Source organism: Narcine bancroftii, chromosome 3, assembly GCF_036971445.1.
Source record: "Narcine bancroftii isolate sNarBan1 chromosome 3, sNarBan1.hap1, whole genome shotgun sequence".
Classification (NCBI taxonomy): Eukaryota; Metazoa; Chordata; class Chondrichthyes; order Torpediniformes; family Narcinidae; genus Narcine; species Narcine bancroftii.
In genome coordinates, this window is record NC_091471.1 from 97,177,533 (window position 1) to 97,191,890 (window position 14,358).

General features: G+C 37.0%; 1 protein-coding gene and 1 long non-coding RNA gene across 2 annotated transcripts in view; one reads left to right on the forward strand and one right to left on the reverse strand.

The window, feature by feature from the left end:
- The window catches only part of LOC138757379 (zeta-sarcoglycan), a 596,661-nt gene that overhangs the window by 95,050 nt on the left and 487,253 nt on the right, over nt 1–14,358 (forward strand). The gene's annotated exons all lie outside the window — the stretch shown is intronic.
- Nucleotides 13,304–14,358, reverse strand: part of LOC138757382 (uncharacterized) — a 28,622-nt gene continuing 27,567 nt past the window's right edge. The window contains exon 5 of the long non-coding RNA XR_011353557.1: nt 13,304–13,368. This is a non-coding gene — a long non-coding RNA (uncharacterized lncRNA). The remainder of the gene's footprint in view (nt 13,369–14,358) is intronic.

The following is a 14,358-nucleotide window of genomic DNA, read 5'->3' on the forward strand; positions in this document are numbered from 1 at the left end:
TCCCAGACGCATCATCTCTTTCTGTTTTCTGCAGGGACTACTCCTTCCATGACTCTCTTTTCCACTCCTCCCTTCCCACTAATTACCCCCTTGGCACATGCTCCTGTTTCCACAGAAAGTGCTAGACATGCCCATACACCCTCCCTCACCACCATTCAGGGCCCAAAAAGCAACACACTTCTGAATTTGCAGGGGTAATTTACAGCATGCAGTGCTCCTGTTGTGGTCTGCTTTAGGTCAGAGAGACTGGAAGATCACTTTGTTGAACACCTTCATCCTATCCACTGTAATCACGAGGATCTGCCAGTGGCCACCCATTTCAATTCCTCCACCCTATTTCCATACATAGTCTCATGCACTGCCACACTGAGACCACCTACAAATTGGAAGAACAACACTTCATATTCTGTGTGGGCACTCTGCAACCAGATGGCATTAATATCAACTTCTCTACTTTCCTTTACCCCCATCCCCCGTCCTTCCCCCTTTCCCTATCTCTCATTCCCTATTCCTTTGACTTTATTTCTTTCAGCTTCGCATTCAGAGAGCTGCATCCTCCCCTGATCCCTTTTTACCTCTCCTCTTGTGTCCTCCTTTCCATGTCCAATCATGGTCATTTGCCTGTTGGCCTGTGCTCCCCCCACCTGCCCTTTCTTTCTCCCTTCACCAAACTTTTGATTCGGGTACTTGCCTGCCTTTTGGTCATACCTTGAAGAAGGTCCAGACTCAAAACGTCAGTTAGATATCTTGCTTTATCTCCTATGGATTTAGAGAGACCCGAGTTCTGCCATCATTTTGATCATTTCGGAGTTTTGGATTTTGAGCTCAGCTTGCCAATGGTTTAAGCAGGAGTCTGTTTGGCTGCAGAGGCTTTGGGAGTGATGGAGGTGAATCCACGGACACTCAGGGTCATTGAAAGGTTTCACTTTTGCTTCACTTTCTCTTATTAGGGATGCTAGTGAATGCTCATGGTGACTCTTTTCAAAGTTGAAGTATATCAGATATATATTTTTTTCTATTATTATGTGACAATAAAAGAAATCCTAGACCTTGGAAATTTACTCTCCTTCAGCTCTTTTTGAACAAGATGTCTGGTTGGTACAGGAAGAAAATAAAAAGTTTGGCTAATTGGCTACTCTAATCAATCTATAATATACATAGAGTTAAAGACAAATAACGAGAGGATTGGGTGAACTTGTGAGGGAGAGGTTGTTACAGGCAAATGTGGAAGGAATGGGAAATAAGATTCATGGAATTACTCTGCTGGGAGTCAATGTGACCTTGATAAGCTGGAAGACCTTATGTGTCCTCATCATTAAAAAAAATATACCCTCACTAATGCTATTTAAAGGAACCTTTCATTATTTGGAAAAACGTGGTGTGCTGAGCTGGAGAATACCTCATTTGTTAAAATGAAGTTAAGGAGTGAGAGGACTATTGTTCTGACTTGTGTTGCAAGCTCCTTGAAAGTTGTCACTCAAGTAGATAGAGTGGTAACAGAGATACTTGCCATCATCAGTCGGGGCGCTGAGTTTTGGTTAGTCTGCACAATATTGTGTGCAATTCTAGTTTCCCCAATTCAGAAAGGCTTTGGAAGAAGATTTAACGGGATGCTGCCTGTAAGGAGAGGTTGGATAAAGTTGGGTTGTTTTCTCTCTACTATTGAAGGCTGAGGGGAAAGCTTATTGAAGCTTACAAAATTATGAGAGATATTGACAGTGCAACCAGTATGAATCTTATTCTCAGGTAAAAATAATGTCAAGAGCTGAAGAGAGGTATGGTCAAGTCAAGCTTATTGTCATCTGATTATACAAGTAAAACCCAATGAAACAGCATTCTCCGGCCCTCGGTGCAAAAGATGCAGACCCACAACCAGACATCATGTTCATACTAATGATACACATACAGGAAATGTATTCACATATGCAAATAAATAAAAATTGGTTTATGAATATGAGAGTCTTGGATGGTTAGTGTGAGCAGTTCTTTTGGTTGTTCAGTATTCTCACTGTCTGTGGGAAGAAACTGTTCCTCAGCCTGATGGTGCTAGCTCTGATACTCCTGTATCTCTTTTAGGGTGGAGCAGCTGAAAGATGTTGTGTGCAGGGTGGAAGAGGCCCCTAATGATTTTCTGTGCCCTCTTCAGACAATGATCCCAGTAGATCATCTCAATGTGGGGGAAAGAGACTCCAGTGATCCTCTCTGCCTCTCTTATGGTCCTGTGAATTGACCTCCAGTCTATTTTTCTTCAGCCACCATACCATATTGTGATGCAGTTAGATAGGATACTCTCAATAGAGCTCCTATTAGAAGGTTGGTATAATGGTGGCCGATACCATTGCCTGCTTCAGTCTTCTCAGGAAGTGCAGTCATTGTTGCACCTTCCTGACAAGTGAGGATATGCTGTGTGTCAACAGTAGGTTACAAGTTAAGTGAACTCTAAGGAACTTGGTGATTTCCACTATCTCCAATACACAGTTATTGATATGTGGTGGAGAGTGGTTGTTCCTAGTCCTCCTGAAGTCCACGATCATTTTCTGTCTTCTTCATGTTGAGACTCAGATTGTTATTCTTGCACGACATCACAAGATTTTCCACCTCTTCCTTGAAGTGCGACTCTTCGTGGTTGCTGATGAGGCCAACGACTGTTGTGCCATCTGCAAACTTGATGACACTGTTGGAGCTGGATCTGCCATTGCAGTCGTGAGTCAGTAGTGTGATGGGGGAAGAAAGGTTAAAGGAATGTGTGGGGATATTTGTTTTATTCATAGAGTGGAGGTATCTGGAAAAGGATGCTCAAGATGGAAGCAGATACAATGGTTATGTTTCAAAGGCTTCCAGATGGACACATGAATATGTAGGAAATAGAGGGAGATATATCACCTGCAAGCATCAGTGATTTAGGGGAGGTGTGGCAAGATGGGGTAGGTGGGAGAGGTGGAAAGACACGTCTCCAGACAGAACTATTAAAAACTCAATTTTAAGGTTTAAAATTTTTTTTTAATATTGAGCATAAAGTTAGTGTGTTTTTCAAGGTAATCATGAGGAAGACAAAAGCAGAAACTGTCAAAAAAAATCCAAAACATCTTTCAAGTACTGAATGACTTGGGCCTATGTTTGAAGTAGAGACTGGAGAATTGATTTCTGCACATCCTAGACAGCAGTGGCTGGGTAAGTTACAGTTGACCCCGGCGCTGACATCATGCAGCGTTGGGGAAGATGGTGCAAGACTTCACGCATGTGCACTATACTGAGTTCAACCTTTGGAGCGGGGGGACCCACCCTCTCATAGCCCAGTGAACCTGGATCATCAGGAGGGGGGAACCAAGACCTGCGGGCAGGTTGAAATGCCATCAATATTGACGGAGGAGGAAGAAGGTGACATCATGGGAGGACTGGAAGAATAAGTAATCTATCCAGGTACAGAAGAGGAAGAAACTGTAATTTATAAGGGTAGGCCCTTATCTAAACAGATACAAGGGAAGTTTAAATCTGATACTTATTATTCTGGCTCACCAAATCAATTTGATATGTTGTCTAAATATGTTATCAAGGGAAATCAGATGAATCAAGTTTTTTTTGTCTCTGAAAGAACAGTTTACTAGTTTGAGAGAAGAAATTATGTCAATTAAGTCTGATATGGTAAAATGTGTAAAGATGGTAGATAAAGTGAAAGAGAAATTTAAGAAGATTGAAGAAGATTTTCATAATTGTCAGGATGATGTAGAGCAATATAAAGAAAAGATGGGGCAGATGGAGGATTCATTTATTGGATGGAAAATTCAGAGAAATTATTTATTGAAGAAGATTGATGTTTTGGAAAATCAACTCTAAAGAAATAATTTTAAAATTGTTGGTTTGCCAGAAGAATTTGAAGATCCAGACCCGGTTCAAATTTTTCAGAAATGGATTCCTCAAGTTTTGGGGGAAGAATATTTTCCAAATGGTTTGGAATTGGATAGAGTTCATAGAGCGATTTAAAAAAAAAAAGCCTCTTCCCAGACAGGGACCATGCTCTATTCTGATCAGGCATTTATGTTACCAAGTAAGGGAGATGATTTTACGTGTAGCAGTTCAAAAATGCAAGGAAACATCAGGGCCCGTTGGTGGTTAAGAATAGTAGAGTCTTTTTTTTTATGTAGCTTTGCGTCAATCTATTATTAAACGTCATAAAGACTTTAATTCTGCCAAAGCTGTATTGTGGTAGAAAGGTTATACATTTGCCTTTAGATTTCCTGTTGTTCTTAAAGTTTTTTATGGAGATTTTCAATCTTATTTTTTTAGAGATGATGCTGAAGCTCTTACATTTGTTAATTTCTTGCTGGATAATAAGCAGAAGAAAAGTCCAGAATAATCAAAATCAGCTAAAGAAGAGAAGAAAAATGGTTTGCAGGAAAAGGAACGTTTTCAATTAGTTGAAATTGATCTTGACGACGATCAAGTTAAAAGAGATTTGGAGGAAACTTATCATGCCTGAAATGTTTTGTTTTTGTTGATTCCTTTATTGTTCTGTTCGGGGTGGTGGTATTGTTCATTTCTCTTTCCAAACAAAGTCATTGGTCACATTGTGGTGTTGGTCTCTTCCCGCACAGTAGAGGGAGGTAGTACTGTTCTGTTTTAGGTTTTTTTTCTTTCTTTTTTATGATTTCCTTTCTTTGTTTTATTTCTTTAACTAAGGAGATGGAATATTTTCCTTTGTTTGACCTTGGATTGGAGCCGCACCATATTGAGTGTGGATGCTTAATGATATAGATTAAAATGCTGTCTAATTTGAAATTTTGCTACATTAAATGTTAATGGGCTCACTAATCCGATTAAGAGGAAGTGAGTTTTGGCTTATATTAAAAGGTTTAAGGTTGGTATTGGTTTTTTGAAAGAGACACATTTGACTGAAAGGGAGCATCAGAAATTAAAAAGAGATTGGGTTGATCAAGTTATAGTTTCCTTTCATTCCAAGGCAAGGGGGAGTGGCTATTTTGATTAATAAAAAAATACCATTTGAAATGGAATCAATTATTAAGTCAGTGGGTAGATTGTTGATTGTTAATTGTAAAATTTACTCAGTCTTGACCATTGATGAATATTTATGCTCCTAATATAGATGATAAGATATATTTGTGAGATTCCTTTCTTAATTTTTTGAAGGCATATGATAAAGTTATTATTGGAGGGGATGTTAATTGCTGTTTGGATCTTTTATAGATAAATCCACAAAAATGGTAGTTAAGATTAAGATGGAAAATCAATTTTTAATGTTAATGAAGGAAATGAATTTGATTGATATATGGAGGAGGTTAAATCTTAAGGAGAATGATTTTTAATTTTATTCATTCTGATATGATACTTATTCTAGAATAGATTTATTTTTAATATCAGCGCAATTGCAAGGTTGTGTAATATTTGCAGATTATCAAAGTAGAATGTTATCAGATCATTCTCTTTTGTTAATAACATGTGTAGGTTTGGAAAAGGTAGATATTGTATTTCGATGGAAGTTTATTTCTTTATTGTTAAAAAATGTTGTTTTGTAATTTTATGAAGGATCAGATACAGCAATTTTTGAAAATAAATATGGATTCAGTCAATAATAAGTTTGTTTTATGGGATGTCTCGATGGAGTATTTAAGAGGACAAATTATCAGTTTTTCATCAAAGATTAAGAAACAATATTCTTCTGAGTTTAATAAATTACTGGAGGAGATAGAATTATTAGAAAAAGATATACAGCAGAATCAAAATGAGATTAAAAAGACATGATTGAGTAATGCAACATTAAGATATAATTCATTACAAATTTATGTTTTAAAAAATTAGTATATAGAATTAATCAAAGTATTATGAATCAGGGGAAAGATCTCAAAAAGTTTTAGTTTGGTAGTTGAAGTTGGAACAGGTTTCTAGAATGATTAATGCAATTAGAAAAGATTCTAAAATTACGTGTAGACCCCCAAGAGATAAATGATGCATTTAAGGAATTTTATGCAAAATTGTTTATTTCTGGATCAGAGAAGGATGAAGTTAAAATTGATAATTTTTTTGTCGAATCTTAATTTACCTTCTCTGAATAATCGAGATATTAAGGATTTGGAAAATCCTTTTACTTGTAGAGAACTAATGGAACCGGTTCAATCTATGTCTAATGGGAAATCTCTGGGTAAAGACGGATTCACCGTTGAATTTTATTAAAAAATTCAAGATTTTTTAATACCTTTGTTAATGGAAGTATAGAAACAAGTGATGAAGGTTCATTCATTCCTGGACTCTTTTTCACAGGCAATAATTAGTTGTTCTTAAAAAAACATAGAGATCCTTTGAAAGTTGAATCTTATAGACCTATTTTGTTATTAAATGTAGATTATAAGATTGTAACAAAGGTTTTAGCAAATAGATTGCCAAAATGTTTACCAAATTTGATTCATTTAGATCAGGCTGGATTTATTAAGAATTGTTATTCTGAGGATAATATTGTTAAATTTACTTTTTTGATTCATATTTCTCAGGAGAAATCCAACCTACCCATGGTTGTATTATTGGATGCTGGAAAAAGCATATGATAGAGTAGAGTGGAGTTTTTTGGTTGTAGTTTTGGAAAAGTTTAAATTTGGTTCTGTGTATATTGGTTGGATTAAGGCTTTATATAAAAATTCTATTGGTGGAGTTGTAACAAATGGACAGATGTCCTTGCCATTTGAATTAGGAAGATCTACCAGACAAGGCTATCCATTGTCACCAGCTCTTTTTGCATTTGTTATTGAACCTTCAGCACAATTGATAAGGAAATATAATAATATTAAAGGCATTAAAGTGAGATCAGATGAGTTTCAAATTAATTTGATTGCTGATGATGTTTTGATATATTTAACAGAATCTCAGAAATCTTTTAAGCAGTTATATGATAGATTGGAACAATATGGAAAAATATTGGGTTATAAAATTAATATGGAAAACAGTGAAATTATGTCATTGTCTGAAGCAAATTATATTTCTTGTAAAGATAATTATCTACATTTACTTCATAAAATCAAAAATGATTTAAATCAATAGTAAGATTTACTGATAAAGTTAATAGACAGAGTTAATTGTATTAAGATGAATGTTTTTCCTAGATTACAATATGTTTTTTCAGTCTATTCTGTGCAAAGTTCCTAAAAAAATTTTTTAAGGATTTGAATTTTGCTAAAAGAAATTTTTTGTGGAAAGATAAAATGGCAAGTGTATCTTTACAAAAATTGACTTGGAAATATGTGTTAGGCGGTTTTCAGGTACCAATTTTTTTAAATTATTATAAGATTGCACAATTGATGTTTATTAATAGAATGTTTGATTTGGGAAATTCATTGGTATGGGCGAATATTAAATTTATCCTGGATTGGTGAGAAGAAGATGGATCAATTTATTTATAAATGGAATTTTAAATTGTTACATCTGTATTAGTGTCCTATTTTTATGCATTTGATGGAATTATGGACTGTGATAAATAAAGAAATAGGTACACAAGAGAAAATTTCAGGTAAAACACCTCTATCTCAGAATAAACTTTTCCCGTTTACATTTAATAGTCAGTTTTTGAAATTATGGGATCAAAAATTAATTAAAATAGCACAGGATTATTTTGAAGAGAGCTATTTTATTTCTTTTGAAAGAATGAAAGAGAAATATGAAATGCTGTCAAAATAGTCTTTTTTGTTATTATCAAGTTAGGCCTTTATTATTGGATAATTTTGGATATACTTTGAGGTTAACTCGACCATCTCAATTTGAAACTTTTCTATATCTGAAATGTATTTGTTATTGCAGAATAAAATGCTTAAACCAGACTTACATAAGTCTAGGTGAAAATGGGAAAAAGATTTAAGGATTGTGATCAATCAAGATGATTGGAGGACTTTGTGTAAAGATAGTATGACTAAGATAATTAATGTGAGATATAGATTAGTTTATTATAATTTTATACATCAATTAAAGAGATATAATTTATCTTCTTCAGATGTCAGATGGAGGTTGGTTCTTTCTTGCATTCTAGTTGGTCATGTGATTATGGTAAAGAGTTATTAGAGCATATTTTTAAGGTTAAAATACCATTGGATCCATTATTATTTTCGCTAGGTAGTATTAAAAAAATTGAGTTAGAATTGAGATTGACTAGATTTCATATAACATTTGTGAAATTGGCATTAGTTGTTGCTAGAAAATGTATAGCAATTACATGGAAAAATTAGAATGATTTGGGTTTACATAGATGGCATATGGAATTGAGATCATGTATCCCATTGGAAGAAATAACATATAGGAAGTTTGGAGCCCTTATGTGGAATATATGGGTTTTAAATTGTGAATTCTCTAGCCATGCTGTGGTGGTGGTGTTCTAATTCATGGTATTTAATTATGTTATTGTGGGTTACATCTCCTTTTTCTCTTTCTTTTCCTTTTTTTTAGGTAGATATGGGTGGAGGGTGTATGAGATTGATATGAGGGGAGATAGCGGATTGGGGTGGTAGAAATGGATTTATGAGCCCAACAGGAATAGATATTCACTAAGACAAATGCTTTTAATGATCTTTAAACTTGAAAATAGATTCAAACATGAACTTATCTCTATTGACTTACTTAACCTAACTTAATCCCCTTCTAATTCTAAGTGCACATGTGTTTGGAAGTTCAGAAAAAGTTCTTTGATTCACAGTGCAAACTCACTTCTCTTTCCTCCAAGTTTACTGGTTGCAGGCAATTCTAATACTGTGCACAGAATTTAACATTTATAAAGTTCAGCAGGCTTTGGTGCTTGAAAGGTAAATGATTGTTCCTCAGGAAATTTCTTGACAGTTTTCAGAGAGAGAGAATTGTTGTCTTTTTTAATCAGCCACCTCAGTGTATTGCTGATGAAACTTGCCCCTTCAGAGTCTCCAGATGATAACCTCTTTCTTTCAGGTCACCAGAGTTCCTTTTTTTTCTTATTCCAAGTCAGTCCTCTCCTCTTGCATGAACATAAAGTGCTTTGATCAGGCTGTCTTCCAAGTAGGGGGCTTTACATAATCTTGCCAGTTTGTCCTGTTCCAGTCCCAGCTGGCAGTAACACTGTAGAAGTGATATGTCTGTGTGTGTGTCTCTCTCTCTGCTTGCAAAACCACATGACCCTCTTGGAACAGAAATCTCTACTCCAGACAATCTGTGGCTCCAGCAAAATCTTTCATCTGTTGCCTTTTGTAAACAACAATCCATTAGTGAAGTAAAGTTCTGAGGCCCCAATATGTCTAGCATTGGGCGGAGCTCCAGTAGTTAAAATAAGATCTGTTTTAAACTATTTGTATGTGACCTACTCTAACAAACCTTTCACAATTTATCTCCCCAAAATATACGTCTCTATACTCTGTCACACCTTTCCCCTTTAAAGGAATTTTAACTTGAGTTAAAATTTAGTTATATATAAACTGTCTTTAAAATCACTAAAGAGATAACAATACACAATATATAACATGTTATAATAAAGCAACCTAAAGTTGAGAGTATTTCTATACATGATCAATTTTAATATCTTGACAAACAATTTGCTCTCACGTTATCTATACCTCTGATATGATAAATTTGCAGATTATATTCTTGCAATATTAAACTCCAGTTTAACAATCTTCTGTTTTTATTTTTCATTTTATTCAAAAACTCCAGAGGATTGTGGTCAGTAAATATCACAATTGGTTCATGAGAGGTACCAAGATATATATAAAAATTCTGCAGAGCAAATATGATAGACAACTGTTTTTTTTTCAATGTTCTTTTGATGAACATTGAATTTTTTTGAAAAGTGGGCAACTGGGTGGTCAATTTCATTATTTTTGCAAAAAAACTGTACCTGCTGGTCCTTCATTGGCATCCCCTGCTAAAGAAAATGGTTTGTCAAAATCAGGAGATTTTAAACACAGGGCAATGGTATAGCATCTCCTTTAAATTTTCTAAAGCTGTCTTACAAATTTTAGTCCACACAAATTTCTCCCTTTTCTTCAAAAGGTTGTTTAAAAGAAGAGCAACCTCAGCAAAATTTCCTATAATATCCTGCCATTCCTAAAAAAATACCTTCTCACTGCTTTCTTGCCATTGAGAATAGGAAACTCAGAAATTGCATTCACTTTAGCTTAAATAGGTGCAACTTTACCATGACCAACTACTCTTCTTTCTTCTCTTCTTTGGCTTGGCTTCGCGGACGAATATTGATGGAGGGGGTAAATGTCCACGTCAGCTGCAGGCTCGTTGGTGGCTGACAAGTCCGATGCGGGACAGGCAGACACGGTTGCAGCGGTTGCAAGGGAAAATTGGTTGGTTGGGGTTGGGTGTTGGGTTTTTCCTCCTTTGCCTTTTGTCAGTGAGGTGGGCTCTGCGGTCTTCTTCAAAGGAGGTTGCTGCCCGCCAAACTGTGAGGCGCCAAGATGCACGGTTTGAGGTGATATCAGCCCACTGGCGGTGGTCAATGTGGCAGGCACCAAGAGATTTCTTTAGGCAGTCCTTGTACCTTTTCTTTGGTGCACCTCTGTCACGGTGGCCAGTGGAGAGCTCGCCATATAACACAATCTTGGGAAGGCGATGGTCCTCCATTCGGGAGACGTGACCCACCCAGCGCAGCTGGATCTTCAGCAGCGTGGATTCGATGCTGTCGACCTCTGCCATCTCGAGTACTTCGACGTTAGGAATGAAAGCGCTCCAATGAATGTTGAGGATGGAGCGGAGACAACGCTGGTGGAAGCGTTCTAGGAGCCGTAGGTGATGCCGGTAGAGGACCCATGATTCGGAGCCGAACAGGAGTGTGGCTATGACAACGGCTCTGTATACGCTTAACTTTGTGAGGTTTTTCAGTTGGTTGTTTTTCCAGACTCTTTTGTGTAGTCTTCCAAAGGCGCTATTTGCCTTGGCGAGTCTGTTGTCTATCTCGTTGTCGATCCTTGCATCTGATGAAATGGTGCAGCCGAGATAGGTAAACTGGTTGACCGTTTTGAGTTTTGTGTGCCCGATGGAGATGTGGGGGGGCTGGTGGTCATGGTGGGGAGCTGGCTGATGGAGGACCTCAGTTTTCTTCAGGCTGACTTCCAGGCCAAACATTTTGGCAGTTTCCGCAAAACAGGTCGTCAAGCGCTGAAGAGCTGGCTCTGAATGGGCAACTAAAGCGGCATCGTCTGCAAAGAGTAGTTCACAGACAAGTTTCTCTTGTAAGACCAACTACATAACCCAAGTATTTTACAGCGGCATTTGCAAATTTTATTATGTCTGTAATATTTATTCTTTTTGATTATATGTACCATGGTCTCTATATTGTAACTAATATATTCATAAAAAAACATCAATGATTTAATTTATTTTAGCATCATGTGTGTCATAATCATTTTTGGCAATAGGGACTGTTCCTGTGCCATACAGTTCCACATGTTAAGAAATATTTCACAAACATTCAAGAGTCCTAAATGAAGTTCTGCTTGGCTCCAGTTTGGCTGGGAGCAGAGGAGGATGGCACAAAATGTTTTTTATTTACTGAACTTGGGACTGTGGGGATGGATGGTTTCCTACAGCAAAGATCAGGAAATTAGTTCCTTCATTTCAAAATTTATTATTTGAACAAGACACTTCTCTTTTCAATGATTAAAATTATTTTAATAAAATAACAAATTAAAAGCAATGTGTTCTATTTTGATCATCATAAGGGAGTGAATTCTCTTGTAGTTTCCCATACTGGTGCCACCTCATTAGCTTATTGCTAACAGACTGAAGCTCGTGACCTTCTGTTCATCTTTGACTTTCCTTTATAATCTGTAGAACTGTATACATCATTCATTCCAATAAATCACCACAGCATGCTGTACATTAGAGCAATTACACTGCATACTGAGCATTCCACTGTGAATCATAAAAAGTACATTGTACTGGAGAAGTAGATAGTTTTATTTGGTGACACAAGCTATCTGCCTTCGTTGACATGCCAAGCTCCCAAATCAGCTTTCATTATTCATTCATCAACTATCTGTGCCAATCTAAAGCACATTTCATTTGACACAAAGTGAACTGCAGAGAAACAAAACCCCAGTACTAAGTATCAACAGGAGCTGCAATTTGTGTTTGTGGAGAATTTGCAAGTGGTCCTGTTCTGAATTCTTCCTCCTGCTGTTAGTAATTCTCTACCTTTCTTTCAAAACCACGTGCATAGAATTTCAAATACATTCTCTGAGGCAACAAATAACCTGTCTCAAAAGAGTTATAATAGATATAACAACTTCCATTTTTAAACGTCCTTCAAAGGTCCATTCCCACAGATGAGTAAGCCAATAATTAATCCTGCAATTTCATTCCCTATTGCAGTTAACTTCCAAAATTAATTTGCCTTATTGTAAAAAAAAACTTAAAGCTGAATTTATAACTCTGGACCAGCAAAAAAAATCTGAATTGAGAAAAATATGGAGAAGTGCACACAAAATATTTGTAATTGTTTTTTCTCGCAAGCCCACCCAAAAAGGATAGCAGCTTTTGAAGATTAATAATGTTATTATCAACTTTAGGTTAAACAATAGGGTTGTACCTATGACAACAGGTAAATTGTTGTAGTTGAATTTTGTCAAAGCTCTTCAAGATTCCTTTTATTGCTACATAATTATGGATGAAAATATAATATACATGATATACTTTCACTTTTGTCTGCTGTAAGGCAAAGAGTTGCCATGAGCATTGCCCATCACCTCTAACAATAAGAGAAAGAGAACCAAAAGGGAGTCCCTTCAGAGAATGTGTCCATGGATTTGCCTGCAGCACAGACTCCTGTTTGAACCTGAGCTCCAGGTCCAAACCTCTGATATGATCAGGAAGCCTTCAGTACCTGCAGCACTTCAGAAGCCCTTCTTTTTCTCCTGAATCCCAGTTCCGATACCTGGTTGTCTTGAGCCAGTCTCCAGCAGCCCACAGCCTTTGTGGTCCTTTGACCATAATGGTCAACAGGCTGCAGCCTGTATGGGTCCTTCAGCTGCTGAACCCCTTGCTGGTCTAATGCTGTTGTCACCTTCCCTGTAGGGTCATTTTGCATGCTTATCCTTTTTAATGGAGGGAGGTAGGTGTTCTCCCCATTTCTGGTTCCCTGCTTCTAAAATCTGCAACCCCTCATGCTATGCTGTCCAGCATGGGTGCTGCTACTTTTGGGGCACAGACACTTGTGGTTGCAGGATTAAAAAAAACATGGTCAGTTCCTTTATCAGGCCATTCAAAGTCTATTCGGAATTGGGATCAGGACCAGATAGTAGAACCCTGCAGAGCAGTACTCTGTCTCCAGTCCCCACTCTCCCATGTCTTCAGCAGCGCTCCAGCATCACAGACACTTTTTCCAGCATTATGCAAGATTTGAGTAACCTGGGGAAAAAGCAAAGGTTTTAACATTAGTTTTGTGTTCACATTCCAAGCAGACTTCTGGAACTGTTTACCAGCAATAGACATCACTGGCAAGCTCAGAATTTACTGCCTCGTCTATGTTTATCCTTTATGAAATGGTGATGAGCTACTACCTTGAATTTAGGAGATTGAAGCTTCTATCCTCTGAATTGAAACTACAAGGCAGTTCCATTCTCATGTTTTTCAAATTAACCTCATTACCTTCAATGAGGCAATCAGCCATGATATTGATATTTGCTATCATTGATATTTCACTGAAACCATGTCAGATGATTGGCTGAACATTCCATATAAATCTGGTAACTGTTCAATCGAGTATCTCCAATCTGGAGATTGGATGTTCAAAGATGTGGATTCTTCAGCACTAAGAATACCAACAGTCAAAAGGATTGAACTTGTTTTATGAAGCATCTTTTACAACTTCACAAAGTCTCACAGAAACCAAAGAAGGGAATGGAGGTTTCAGGTTGAATTTTTAGACATGTTTCAATTCAGGACAGAAGTAGGTTTTCATCTGGAATGTCCATTTTTCTCCATAGCTGCCTGACTTGCTAAGTTATGACAGTATTTGATTTTTTTTTGCTCTAGATTCCGAAATCAGTGGCCTCTTGCGTCTCCCGTCTCCAAAATGCTTTTGAAATGTAAATACTGTTTTAATGTCCCTTAGGGATGAAAATCTTCAATCTTTATCTGGGAATTTGTTGGATTGGTGCTTGAGCAAGGAAACATTGTTATTTTAAGGTCCCAGAGAGCTGGAGGGTGCAAGCTATTATAGTCTGCATCCATCATCATGTTAGGAATGAGAGTGATGAGTCAGTGCCACATTGGAAGAGTGGGCAGGCATGAGGACCAAAGGTAAATGAGGGTGTTAACATATAATAGTTCACATCCAGTGAAACATGGTTACGTCCGGAGCAAGTAAGTTTACTTTTTCACTTGACAGCTTAGTTC